Below are 13,412 nucleotides of genomic sequence, written 5' to 3'. Positions count from 1 at the left end.
CCTCAGCGCTATGGGAATTCACTTTTACTGGCTTGGCGGTGGTGGAAACAGCCCGAGTTTCGTCCCAGCGGAACAGCCACATGCCAGTGTGTCGCTTACCTGCCGCGTCCTCTGTCGGCTGGTCTTTCCGTAATGTGGAGAGCGAGGAGGCGGACGAATACGCTGAGATAAGTGAGATTTATTAAGAGCAAATCCAGGGTCATGGTCAAAACAGTCCAGGGTCAAACAGCTAACACGGAGAGAAGGAGGGACAGACATGACAAAATGAAAACAGGATCAACAAACAACAGAGGCTGAAAGAAACAAACACCAAACAGTACATAAAGAAAGACCAGCCAAACAAAGGCCAAAGCACAGGGCTTAAATAACAGGGTAAATGAGGGACAGGCGGGAAACAGGTGGAGACAGTCAGGGGTGGAGTCATGAAACGAGGGGGCTGCACTAAAACAAAAACACATGGGCCAAACCAAAAACACACATGGACCAAACTGGGAGGGGCCAATCATGACACATCAAGCAAATATTTTACATAAAACTTTTTAATATTTGTTTCTTTAAAAATTCGACTGGGTTTAAACCCAGTACATCCATATAAAAGTGTCTCCTCAGCCGCTGTTCGATCCTCTGCTGACGCCAGCATATTTTTGAATTCTTGCAGACAAGCAGTGAACCTCGGAAATGGGACAGTCTGGTCACACCGCTGTGATGCAGTCAGCCTTCAAATGCAGCCTCCGAAGGACGCAACCACGGAATTTACTTCATTTCCAGCTAACTTAAGTAGATAGCTGGCTAGCAACACAAAGTTCAACGTTAATTAATTGTAGTATTATGTTTGGGTAAACGTCCCATTTAAAACTGTTGGTATGTCAAATAAAGCAAGCATTACTCACCAAACGTGTTCTGAAGCGTTCCGAAGTTTCCAGAAGCGGATCCAACCGCTGCTCCTGCTCAGCTGAACGTTGATCACTCACCCAGTCACCTCAGCACAGGCGCACTCTGTCCGCCTCAGTTCAGGTGGACACGGGGGCCTGATTGTCCGTTAACATAGTTTTCATGATGTTACAGTGGGCGGCAAGCCAAGTTTCTTCAAGTTCACTTTCTAGTCACTGTTACTGTTATTTTCCATTGTTAACATATAAATTTAGATTTTTAGTGGTCTTATGATCAAAATATAAAAATTCTCTTTAACTGAAAGATTTGACCAGCTCATTTTTATGATGATGGTAGCGCCGTTTCCTCTGATTTAATGCACCGCTCGTTTGACCAGTGGATTATTTAAGTAAAAATAAAAGCAAATTAAAAGACATGCAATGTTTGCAATAGTGCAAGATTAGTTGACTCCATATTCCCATCCTGATCTTTCCTTTATGCTACAGAATATTCAAATATTCAAGATAATATATAATATAGATTATATGAACAACTCCTGTAATCGCTCAAACCTAAAACACAGCAGAACACATACACTCATATGCAAAAGTTTGGGCGCCCCGGCCAAGTGAAGTTTTGTTGTTTTCCTTTCAAACAAAACTTCTGCATAAAAATAAGTATTGAAAGAAAATAAAGAGAAAAATGAACCAGATTACATGTTTATTTAGAATTCAGTTTCTTCTGTTCATAGCAATGTGTTCTTTTATAGTGTAGCATTGTTGGCCTATAATCACTTTGACAAACATAAGGAGACAAATGAAAGTGTTTATTAATGTTGTTTATTGATGTTTTAAATGGGGAAAAAAGTGTTTTCCAGAAGCTCATCCTCTCTTTGGAGTGGAGCTCACTTGAGCTCAACGTCTCCACTTCTTTCTCATCTTCTCAATCTCTTCATCTTTCATCAGGAGCTTATCCAGAAGCTCTTCCTCTCATTGCTTCTCATCCTTTGAGGCATCCTTTCTCAGTTTCTCCTCCACCTTCCTTTGCATTTTAAGCTTTCTTGCCTTCTTTTGTCTTTCTTCCTTGCTCATGTCACTCTGGCTTGGACTCACACATTTCTGCAGCTCCTGCATCACTATGTGTTTCTTAATGACCACCAGAGTGAGCGCTGATAGGATCCTATCCTCGCTCTGCGTAATCGCAGCTACAGGATCCCTTATCTCCTGTTCGTGCTCCAGCTCCTCCCTCTCTCCTTCATCATGGCCTTGTACATGGCGTTCACCTCGAGTTTTGGAGTGGAGCTCATTCGAGCTCAACTTCTCCACTTCTTTCTCTCTCATCTTCTCAATCTCTTCATCTTTCATCTGGAGCTTATCCTGTAGCTGCTCATTCGCCACTAAGAGCTTCTGGATGGGCTTCTTCATCTGAGTTATAGATGTTCTTTTTCTCTACTTGCAACACCACAGTGTTTTCCAGAAGCTCTTCCTCTGTTTGCTCTTCGCTTTCTTGTTTTGTATTTCAAACTCTTTTTCCTTCTTTTGCCTTTCTTCCTTGCTCATGTTGTCACTCTGGCTTGGACTCACACGTTTCTGCAGCCCCTGCATCACTCTGTGTTTCTTAGTGACCACCAGAGTGACCGTTGAAAGGATCCTGTCCTCGCTTTCCTTAATCGCAGCTTTGGAATCTCTTATTATCTCCTGTTCGCGCTCCTTCATCATTGCTTTGTACTTGGTGCTCACCTCCAGATTTTTGGAGCGGAGCTCATCTGACAAATTCTGGATCTTCGTCAGCTTGTTCTGTCCTGCTTTAAACTTCCTCCTCATCCTCTCAATCTCTTCAGCTTTTATCAGGACCTCATTCTGTAGCTGATCGTTCACCTTTAAGATCTTCTGGATGCACGTCATCTGAGCTTCTAGATCTGTTGTGTCTAGCTCCTTAGCAGATTTTGTCATCTTTTCTGACCATGTATTTTTGCTGTTTTGTTGGGGCCCCTCCACCATTATGCGTTTCTCCAGAATCTCTCGGTCCTTCAACTTCTCAGCTCTATTTCTGGCCGTTTCCTCCATCTTTCTGACTCGGTCCAACTGCCAGTCCTTTAGCGCCAGGTCAGTACTGAGCTTCTGCACCTGTGACACCAGGCTGGCCACCTTGGCCGTCCACTGTTCTCTTTCCAGCTTTCTAATTCTTTCTGCCTGTTCTTTTTCTCTCTGTCTGTCCATCCTCTCAGTCAGTAGCTGCTCGCTCAGGTGCTTTACATGAACCTCAATCCTGTTCAAAGCCACCCGGATTCTGAGCTCATCAATAAGAGAGAACTTGCCGTCCAAATATTCTAGAACGGTTCTCATGTTCTCCATGAACTGGCCTTCCATTGTTAATTGCCCGCCTTAATGGAAAAGGGATGATGCAATGAACAGATCACAGAGTTACCTGGAAGAAATTCCAAAACTGAAACATGCAGTATCTACTGCAACTGTACGAGACGCTGCCCTTTCACTGCTATGCAAAGTTCAGGAATGAAGAATTGATCTTCTGCAGGCCCTTATATAGACACTGTTCTGATGACGTCACAATTGGCCATTATGACGTCACTCTATATATATAACTTTGCCCTACATTGTAATGCCTGTGTAACCTAGTACACAAGGTCTAAACCACCTTGTATATACAATAAGGGATTAACGAGAACTTGTTTTATGTGGGTCCGATAGCAATGTACTACCGTAGAGTCTGAATAAAGAAATATCAGGCCCAAGCATACCGTGGTAGGAACTTTTGTTTTTACTTTCAATGTACAAATGCAATGAATTGAACGTCAATGTGGGTGGGGTTCACCTTAATACAGTCCCTTTATACCGAAATACAAAAAAAATAGTCTTTAGGCCTTTTTGTTCAAAAAAAAAATTTTCACCTGCAGGTAAAAAAAAAAATCTTGAAAAAAAAAAAAAAACAGCAACAAATCCTCACGGGTCCGTTTGCATGGCATCAGCAGTCGATCATCATCATAAGGCACAGCACAGTAGTCCCACAGAGCAAGATCTCTCCCATCTAGCATAGAATCAGGGTATTAGTGAGTTTATATGGATGAAAACTGTGTTTTGGCTGACGAGCTCTCTACTCTCCCTCCAATCTGCTGGGTTCACCCCGTACTCACTGAGCATGTGCTGCAGCGCGGTGCAACAGCGTAAAACTTTACGACCGAACTGCTTTACACTACTTAATAAACGTACAGCTAAATCACCAAACACATTAGTACAATAAATCGTACAGTACAGACTCTTAACTGTTAACAGCATAAAGCGATATGAACAAATACAAAAAAAAAACATCGCTAGCTTACATTGTAGTGTGCTTATTTACCAAATTCTCCAAAAAATACACATCTCAGATATATGCATGAGCAATAACCAAGAAATATTCATTATTTTACGACTAACACTGTGTATTATTAACATTAACACATAACTTCTGCACAAATTACCAACATGTCTGTTAGCAGCTTAGCCTACAGCCAACGAAGCAGCAGCCCGCACTGCCGCTAGCAACCTTGATAAAACAGCATAACAGTACCGTTTAAAAGTTATAGAACTTCCAAAATACTGTACCAAATATACTTTAACATGCTTACCTAGCATAAAATCAAGGTATTAGTGAGTTTATATGGATGAAAACTGTGTTTTGGCTGACGAGCTCTCTACTCTCCCTCCAATCTGCTGGGTTCACCCCGTACTCACTGAGCATGTGCTGCAGCGCGGTGCAACAGCATAAACTACCCCCATATTCATTTCCTTTTATTTATTTATTTATAATTATTATTCATCTATTTCTTTTTCTTTTAATTAATGTAGTTTACTATAATTTTCTGGGGAGGTTAATAATTTTTTTTTTTTTTTTTTGAGTGGATTACAACTTATTTGGTTATTAATATTTTGAGTGGGTTACACCTGCAGTCTCCGATCGATGGTATTTCAATGACGCCACCACAGTGCGGCCACCAATTTGGCTGCCAGCTTCAAGTTCATTTGGCGGTGTTGTGGCGGTTTGTAAAACACATTTTGAAGCACGTTTTAAACGTATAAAGCGCAGTAACCATGTATTTGAGTGGACTGACTCATGGTTTCATTCGATTTGTGGCTGTACTAATAACAAAACAAAGCTGTAATCCAAACGGCTGTCATTTCTCGTTGCGATATTATTTTCGTGTCCCAAACCGCATAGTAGGGCACTAAATAGCGTACAAAACTGGCGCGTACACTATTAGAAGTACACTCATTAGTGTAGCAGGTGAAGTGCAGAAGTGTGTGGTTTGGGACGCAGCGTTAGCTCGGCCAGTGAGACACGATCAGCAGCTCCAATGGCGGATTATCGTATCGCGGTGCTGCACATTAACTGCTCAGTAAACATCTCCAAGCAAAGGTCTGAGTAATTTGTTGATCAAGGATTATTTACTGAGGTAAACTGACACATTCATTGAGTTAAATTAAGGCATTTATTGAGGTTACCGGAACTTTCCAAATTCGTTCTACGTCTAAAGGCGCCTCGGTGTGACCGCAGCACCATTTAAGGTGGAACGGAAAGTTCCAATGAGAAGATGGCGAGGAAGAAACTAAGTTGAGCTTGATATGCAGGAGTTTATTATTTCGGAGCTTTGGCAGCTTCGGGAGCCACTTTTAGTAGTTTTTATAAAATACCACATCCTGGAATGATCTGAACTCTGGAGAAATGAAGGTTATACGGATTTAGTCCATCTCGTAGTGTTTTCTGGAGACGCATCTAAAGCGTTTACATGTCTTTTAATATATTTTGTGGTCATTCTGCTCCATTTTGCTGGGTTTTCATCCACCTGCAGGGCTATATCTGCAGTAACGGTGATGAGAGGAGCTCTTATCAGTGCAGTCAGCAGGCGCGTCCCAGTTCAGGAGCAGCATCTACGCCTTTGTAGACCTCGGAAAGAGTCTCAGAGGAAAAGTGCCACTCTTTAATGTTTCTCAAACGCTAGAGGGCGCTAACGAGCGAGTCCAAAGTGAGTGGGTTAAGATGGAGCAATTGAACACAAACATTTTAGAAATGCTTAAACATTTTTAATGTAAAACACAATTTCATGAACACAGAATAGCATAAACCATTTTAACACCACTGTTATATTTTAAGAACTTTTAAATTTGAGATATAGACCACTGTAGTCGTGTCATTCTGTAGTCGTCGTTATGCCTATGTTATTAACTCCGGGTCTAAGCTCCATTCCTCTATGGCCAGAACGAACAACGTTTTTGAAAAATCGCCTCTATCACACCCTGTGCTAAATAAAAACATTCAGGATCTGATACGTTTTGTCCTGTGAACATTTTTCTCCCTGATACCTCTGAATTCTCTGAACGAGTTTGTTAAAGATCTATAGTGGTAATATTGATACATGCGAGCTAAAGCTACTGCGCATCAATCTGACGTCACTATGCTGCACGAAACTAAGAGTTAGAATTTACAACCATTTGTCACTGTGAAATTAGACCTCTGCATTTAACCCATCCGTGCAGTGAAACACCCACATACATGCACACTAGTGAACACACACTACTTTTAACTTTCTAAAATTAAACAAAAGTTCTGGGCAAAAGATTGAAACTTTTAGTTTTTGGCTGTTGAGCTCCATTTACTCCCATCTGGTCTTTTGCGGTCATGCTTTTGATGTAGTAGGGGAAATAGGAAGTGGCCAGTCTCCTCATGCACCAGCCCTGACGGCATGCTTTACGGCAGATTTCCTGTTTGTGTCAGAGCACCGTTTCCATATGGAGTCAAATTGTGGTCTTTAATAGTGATGAGAAACAGTAACACGCACAGCTCGTCGTTTCGACCATAGATGTATACATAACTAGATGCCGCATTGGGTACAGAAAGGGGTACATCAATGGCACTGCTGTTTTGGGGGTGGTCAACATTGCTACAGGACTGCATGAAGCACCATTGCAGAGTGTCAGTTTGAAAAAGATTCTGTCCAAAATTATAATATTTCAAGAGTATTGCGCTAAGAAAGTGGGATAGGATTATATAATATAACATTGGCTTTAATTCGTAGTGAAGCTGGTAGTGAATAGAAATTCTGAACAAGGGAATTTGATCACAGCAGAAATGTATAAAGGTATATTATTTATTAATATATTATTTCTGATGAATTAATGGGTAAATGCATGATACAATGTTATTAGCATATTCTGAAAGAAAAATGTAATCTGGTCCTGGATTTTGTCTCGCCATAAAGTCTCAGCATTGACTCGATGTGTAACAGGTCTCGGTCTAGACTCAAACCACTGTCAAACCACTTATACATTTTTTATTTTTGTCGTTATGCCCTGGGACTTCTACAAACAAAAACTTAATAGGAATGCTCCAGGTGGGAAACATAGTTCATATGCTGTCAAAAATCAGCTTACCAAAATCTGTGAAGTGCTCTTTGTCGAATATTCACATAAGTATAAGTAGATATCAGCATGAAGTGTTTGCGAGCTGAACTGATAAGCACATGTTAAAGAGGCTCTTCGGCGTTGCCTGAAAGGAAGGTCAAGGACTCGTTCACAGTCAGATAACCTAGGTGGCTTATTTGCGTGGCTTGTGTGTTAAGAGGCAGCTTAAACTGTAACCGAATGAAAAGATGACGCTTGACTTTAGCTTGATGCCATACATTCACACATGGCCCTGTTTCAGTTTAACATTTAATTACTGTAATTACATACTATAATTAGTTACACAGTGAATTACATCTACAGTTGCTGCAAAAAAGTATTTGGATACTTGAATCATTTAGCCTTTGGTAAACTTTGATAAAGTTCTTTATCTGATGGACTGTTTATATGGAAGAGACCTAGAGAAGTATTTCAAACAGACTGTGCTAAGACTACTTTTACATACAGAGGTGGAAACCAATATGGTGCTGGTAAGACTGTGTTTACTGTTGATACACAATGATATCAGAACTGTAAAGTAAAGGCTTAGCAACAAATACATACACTCACCGGCCACTTTATTAGGTAATAATTGCTTCTTAACACAAATAGCTAATCAGCCAATCACACGGCTGCAACTCAATGCATTTAGGCATGTAGAGGTGGTCAAGTCAACTTGCTGAAGTGCAGAACGAGCATCAGAACGGGGGAAGAAAGGGGATTTAAGTGACTTTGAACGTGGCGTGGTTGTTGGTGTCAGACGGGCTGGTCTGAGTATTTCAGAAACTGTTGATCTACTAGGATTTTTACGCACAACCATCTCTAGGGTTCACAGAGAATGGTCTGAAAAAGAGAAAATATCCAGTGAGCGGCAGTTGTGTGGATGAAAATGCCTTGTTGATGCGAGAGGTCAGAGGAGAATGGGCAGACAATTGGTTCAAGATCATAGAAAGGCAACAGTAACTCAAATAACCACTTGTTACAACCAAGGAATTCAGAATACCATCTCTGAATGCACAACACGTCCAACCTTGAAGAAGATGGGCTACAGCAGCAGAAGACCACACCGGGTGCAACTCCTGTCAACTAAGAACAGGAAACAGACTACAATTCGCACGGGCTCATCGAAATTGGACAATAGAAGACGGGAAAAATGTTGCCTGGTTTGAAGAGTCTCGATTTAAATTGCGACATTCAGATAATAGGGTCAGAATTTGGTGTAAACAACATGATCCATCCTGCGTTGTATCAGGCTGGTGGTGGTGGTGGTGGTGTAATGGTGTGGGGGATATTTTCTTGGTACACTTTGGTACACCCTTTATGGCCACAGTGTACCCATCTTCTGATGGCTACTTCCAGCAGGATAATGCACCATGTCACAAAGCTCATGAAGTGTCTAAGTCTTGATATAAAAACTCTGATTTTTCACTTCATATGGAATCCAATGTTTTGCTTAAGTAAAGGGGCCCAGGTTTAAAGTTCCAGGTCCCAAGAGAGAAATGGGCCCCTCGCTTTCTCCCTCTTAGTTTCAAAATAAGCTGAGGCTATTTTAATAAGAACCGGATGTGGACTAATGTGCGCCCTGTGCTCTTCACAGATGAAAGCAGGTTCACATTGAGCTGAGATGAGATGAGATCCTCAGACCCCTTGTGAGACCACATGCTGGTGCGGTTGGCCCTGGGTTCCTCCTAATGCAGGACAATGCTAGACCTTATGTGGCTGGAGTGTGTCAGCAGTTCCTGCAAGATGAAGGCGTTGAAGCTATGGACTGGCTCGCCCGTTCCCCAGACCTGAATCCGATTGAGCACATCTGGGAGATAATTTCTCGCTCCATCCACCAATGCCATGTTGCACCACAGACTGTCCAGGTGTTGGCGGATGCTTTAGTCCAGGTCTGGGAGGAGATCCCTCAGGAGACCATCCGCCACCTCATCAGGAGCATGCCCAGGCGTTGTAGGGAGGTCATACAGGCACGTGGAGGCCACACACAATACTGAGCCTCATTTTGACTTGTTTTAAGGACATTACATCAAAGTTGGATCAGCCTGTAGTGTGTTTTTCCACTTTAATTTTGTGTGTGACTCCAAATCCAGGCCTCCATTGGTTAATAAATTTGATTTCCATTGATGATTTTTGTGTGATTTTGTTGTCAGCACATTCAACTTTGTACAGAACAAAGTATTCAATGAGAATATTTCATTCATTAAGATCTAGGATGTGTTATATGAGTGTTCCCTTTATTTTTTGAGCAGTGTACTTCAATGGCCTTCACAGTCACCAGATCTCAGTCCAATAGAGCACTTTTGGGATGTGGTGAAACGGGAGATTTGCATCATAGATGTGCAGCTGACAAATCTGCAGCAACTGCGTGATGCTATCATGTCAATATGGACCAAAATCTCTGAGGAATGTTTCCAACACCTTGTTGAAAGTATGCCACAAAGAATTAAGGCAGTTCTGATGGCAAAAGGGGGTCCAACCTTTTACTAGCAAGGTGTACCTAATAAAGTGACCAGTGAGTGTATACACAAATACATATACACTTTTTAGCAATTTGAAGTTTTTTGTACTTTAGAAAACAAGAATGTGGAGTCATGTGAAGAATTAAGTACACCCTGTGAAATGTTTCCTTAACGTATGTGGACATATCAGTATATGATCTTCAGTTAAACAGTAAATATAGATAAATATTACATAATAGAACATTACATAATTACATAACAGAACAAAAAAAATTGACTCAACTGAGTGTCATTTTTGTTGAAAAGGTAAGTACACCCCTTGCTTCAGTAACTGGTACCGCCCTCTTTGGGAGAAACAACTTTATACAGGCATATCCTAAAACTGTCTACCAGCTCCTAACATTATCTTGGAGAAATGTTTGCCCATTCTTCTATGCATAATTCTTTTAACTATGCCATGTTAGAGGGGTTTCTTGTATATACAACAGGTTTCAAATGCCCCACAGCAGTTAAATGTGATTTGGATATGGGCTTTGACTAGGCCGTTCCACCTCTCTATTTCTTCCTTGTTGGATTTACTTGTATGTGAGCCACTTCTTCAGCTTCAACTTTTTTTTATAGATGGTCTTATGTTCTCCTCAAGCACACACTGCTATAAGAGAGTTGATTCTACGATTGCAGGTTGTCCAGACCCTGAGGCAGCAAAGTACTCCCAAACAATAACATTTCTTCAGAGAGTGTATGAGGTTCTTCTCATCAAATACAGTCTTTGGTTTTCACCAAATATGGATTCTGGTAGTATAGCCAAACAACTATCTTTAACAAGCCTGTCCATAGCACATTGTTCCAGCAGTCCTGGTCTTTGTTTAGACATTGATTAGCACATGTTAGTCTTGCTCTGATGTTCTTTTAGACAGAAAGGCTTCTTTCTGGTGCTCCTTCTATGTAGGTCAAATTTGCGCAGTGTTTTCCTAATGGCAGATGTACCTTTACATCAACAATGGCAAGTGCTACCTATAGATCATGTGATGAAATTTTGGGTTTCTTAGAGAGTTCTTTTAGCATCTAACAGTCTGGTTAGTCTCAGGTTAAACTTGCTGGGGCGGCCTGGCCTGGACATGTTGCAGTCATTTCTTTTTTTCTTTTTCTGTCAGTCAAAACTTTGTGAAGGACATGTCTTCAGAGGATGTGAATGAATAACCTATTACGGACATCATCATCAATATAATGTTGATTTTGCATTTGAGACCTAAACATCGAGCCAGAGGTTTTTCAGCCTGCGCATGTGATGTTAATGAGTAAAGACAAATAATGTGGTCTGAGAAACTCCCACAAAATCTGACTTGACACATTTGACTTTTAAAATTTTATTTCAGGCTTTAAGGGATGACTCGCAGTCATGCACATACACCCAGGGATGTCACTAAAGGTTCATAGATGGGGGAGCCAAGCCTGTACTAAGGAGCTGTGGGGGCATGGTCCCCCTGGAGATTTTCTTTTGCTTTTGTTGTTAGTGGCCCTAAAAAGCTTGTTGTTCATGACGTTTTAGAGAAACAAAAGCTGGACAATGTATCAAAAATGGATATTTGGTCGAACTGGCACAGAGTAGATCTGTCTATTTTGTATAAAGCACAGATGTAGTATGACTTAAATGCTATATTCATTCACTTACAACAGGCACAGATCAAGCAAATGTACTGACGTAATACAACGCTATCTCCTCTCCCTTGGATATGCTGCAAGGTCCTAATATTAATAATAATAATAATAATAATAATAATAATAGTAATGTTTTATCCAAGTACACAGATTATAAAATAGTTCAGATTTCAGTTGTGGCAACCAGACAGAGTGTAATTTTGCTCTGTAGGCATATATAATAAGCTAGATGACAGAATTTCATGTTCATAGTGACAGATTAGATTTTCTCAGTTAACCCCTTAAAAGGCCTGGACCCACAGGAAAGTTCTATTACACAATTCTATGACCTGCAAATAACTCAACCAGTTTGTACTGAAGTCCATGTAGTTACTGAATAATATGCCTTAGAATGTAATAAGCTTGATATTTTAAGGAGATAGAGTTCAATTAAACGCAGTATTAATTTTAATTGAAGGCTTAAACTACTCTCTGTCTTCTTGATCACTGATCTTCATTTGATCTGCTTCTTCAGTCCTGTCAGTCTCCTTCAGCTTTGTTCTCCCCTTCTCTTCCTGTGTTTAGTAATGCATTCAATTTAACTCAGATTTACAAAAACTAAATAATGAGAGATAAATCAGTTCATTTTTTTCTAAAGTGATGGAAATCAAGTGACTGGCCTTTAAAAAGGATGTACTCTCTTAATTTCCATCTACAAGTTGAGGACTTGAGGGACATAAAATTGCATTGTGATCAACACTATATGACCTTTTCACTGACATTAACTTATTGTAACTGACAATATATGGCAAATTAGGTAAGGTTAAGTAATGTCAGTGCTAGACTAACCCCTTTCCTTTGCCTCATGTAAACCCAAAGGTAGACAGCTAACTAACAATCGAGTAAAAACTCGATAGCCAACTATACTGACCATAATTTGCCACAAATCCATATTGTAGGTGGGTATCCTAACTTTTGTAACTACTTTCTTTCACTCTGTATATATTATAGATTCCGTGTACATTCTAATGTTTATTTCAGTGAGCCTTCAGCCAAACCCCTGTCTTTAACTTCAGTGGTTGCTGACTGACGTTACTTACAGAGCAGGTAAAACCATACTCCCCCAGGTCTGATATAATTGACTTCCAACTTAAGATGTCTGATATTATTGGACAAGCTTGTGGTTCCACTTTTTGCATTATATTAAGCTTTGATTACACTACCAGAAAACTTGCAGAAAGAAAAACTGTCATCTATAATGTCTTCCAGGTGTGCCAAGTGCTAGAGGGTGCTCCCGAGTGAGTCCAAAATAAATGACTGAGCAAAATTATAGTTTGTAAATGCTTAAACATATTCATGTGCCAATCATCTCATCAGCACTGCAGCAGTAACCATAGCCAATCAGCATTCAGTAGCTATGCTAGTAATAGTGCTAGTGTCCTACTGCCCAAAACATGTATGCTGTCTTCTTCTTTCGGCTGCTCCCTTTAGGGGTCGCCACAGCGGATCATCTGCCTCCATCTTGCCCTATGTGTGAACACGTATGCTGTAAGAAAATAAAATTAAATTAAAAATGTGCTTTGCTTTTTTGTGATATGCATCCTTTTACTTTCCAAAATTAAAGGAAGGTCTTGGATAATTGCTAAGAAACTATTTAACTTCTTGTTTTTAGCCTTTTGTCTACTTTCATGACTTGCTTGCAGGTGCGCTCCTTTTGGCATTTTGCAATCAGGGTTTTGATGTAACGATAGAATTAGGAAGTGGGCAAGCTCCCCTTAAACCAGCTCTGACTATGCAACTTTTGAAGTCCTAGCAGATTATAAAGTGACTGAAATATTGTGGATTATATATTGAACTAATTGGGTCACACGTTGTTTCTGAACTGAACTCTGTGAACTTGCACAAGCACACACATTCTTCTGTTACTGTAAGACACAAACAAACAGCGAGCGGCTTGCTGCTGCTGCTGCTTTCTCCATCATTTGCACTGACACAGTAAAGAAGCAAC

At 40.5% G+C, this 13,412-nt stretch overlaps 1 long non-coding RNA gene across 1 annotated transcript in view; it reads right to left on the bottom strand.

The window, feature by feature from the left end:
* Positions 1 to 906: 906 nt before the first annotated feature.
* The window catches only part of LOC108429791, a 55,517-nt gene continuing 43,011 nt past the window's right edge, over positions 907 to 13,412 (bottom strand). The window contains exon 3 of the long non-coding RNA XR_001858035.1: positions 907 to 1,028. This is a non-coding gene — a long non-coding RNA (uncharacterized LOC108429791). The remainder of the gene's footprint in view (positions 1,029 to 13,412) is intronic.

The sequence above is a fragment of the Pygocentrus nattereri genome, chromosome 12 (assembly GCF_015220715.1).
Source record: "Pygocentrus nattereri isolate fPygNat1 chromosome 12, fPygNat1.pri, whole genome shotgun sequence".
In the NCBI taxonomy this organism is placed as follows: domain Eukaryota; kingdom Metazoa; phylum Chordata; class Actinopteri; order Characiformes; family Serrasalmidae; genus Pygocentrus; species Pygocentrus nattereri.
This window is presented reverse-complemented; position numbering and strand designations above follow the sequence as displayed.